Source organism: Diceros bicornis, chromosome 17 (assembly GCF_020826845.1).
Source record: "Diceros bicornis minor isolate mBicDic1 chromosome 17, mDicBic1.mat.cur, whole genome shotgun sequence".
Lineage (NCBI taxonomy): Eukaryota > Metazoa > Chordata > Mammalia > Perissodactyla > Rhinocerotidae > Diceros > Diceros bicornis.
In genome coordinates, this window is record NC_080756.1 from 2921682 (window position 1) to 2923140 (window position 1459).

Genomic DNA, 1459 nt, shown 5'->3' on the forward strand with positions numbered 1-1459 from the left:
AAAAAACAAAAACAGACAAGCCCTAGTACCTTCAGCATTCAGCTTAAAAACTTCTCAATGTCTGGCAATCTTGGTCCACCTGTCTCCCACTCTTCTATCCCAGATTATTTTAGAGAAAGTTCCAGATATCCTAGTTTTATCCGTAAATACTTCACCGTGTCTAAGAAATAAGGACTCTTAAAAAACACAATTGGAATATCATTGTCACACACAAAAAATTGACAATAATTTATCAATATCATCAAATTGAACATCTCACACATGTCTTTTTACAGTTGGTTTGTTTGAATCATAATCCAAAACAAATGGATAGCTATATTTCTTGGATCTATAATAGTACTCACACTCTTGTCTCTCCCAAAATTTATTTGTTGAAGAAACCAGATCATTTGTCCTATAGAATTTCCCACCTTTGCATTTTGCTGCTGGTATCCCCACAGGGACATTTAACATGGCTCTCTTCCCCAGAATTTCCTGTAAACTGGTAATTAGATGTAGAGGCAGGATCAAACTCAGTTTCGAGTGTTTGGCAGGAAGGCTTCACGGTGGTGCTGTGAACGGCCGGCGCGTCACTTCAGAAAGCATGTAATGCCTGGCTGTTTCTCTTTTCTTGATGTTAAGATAGATCAGTGGTTTCAGATGCTGTCAGCCAGATACAATCGTTATAACCAGGGGAGTGGCAAGCCATGATTTAGGCTGTAAAGATTACTTCGGCTGTATGTGGTGAAAGGATTGTGGGCAGGGATGGTAATAAAAATATTTAACAAAGTGTGCGGCATGGATATTGACCAGCCACAGTGGACTGCAGACATGCTCACTGACAGTCAGCCCTCATTGTAGGAGTGGAAGCTTGGAAGGCAACCAAAGTCACTTGCAGTGGTGCCTGTGGGAAAGGGTGGGATTAGATGAGGGAGGAGATGGCGGAGATGGAGAGAAGGGTGGATTCAGGGGGCTTTGGAAAGGTCCAGGGGTGCCCAGTGAGTCGGCTGTCTGAACTGGGGCTATGATTTCTGCCTAGCAACCCTGTACTTACAGGACTTCTGATTTGAACCCCACCCAACTTATTGTTGCTGGTTCTCTTAACAGTCTTAGATCAAAGCCTGGTCCTGGAAACAAAGATATTAGTTGTCATAGTCTCTTTGAGATGCAAATTGAGTAGGAAAGTAGAAGAATTGGTGGACCATTGATGGAAAGAAAAAAATGTGTTGGATTTCTATTCAAAGAAGAAAAAAAACATTTAAGGAAACAAAACATTAATATGGTATGTGTTGTTTTAAGGAGATTAGAAGGAGAAAATTTAGTAAGTCTATAGAAGATAATTTTTACGTTTGCCATTTGTATTTATTAAAACAAAGTGAATACCATAGGCGTAAAATTCACTGCTAATACTTCTCAGATCTCTGCTTCCTGCTGAGCTCATCTCCTAGTGAAAAACCGGTGTGTGTCACCCACAGTAACC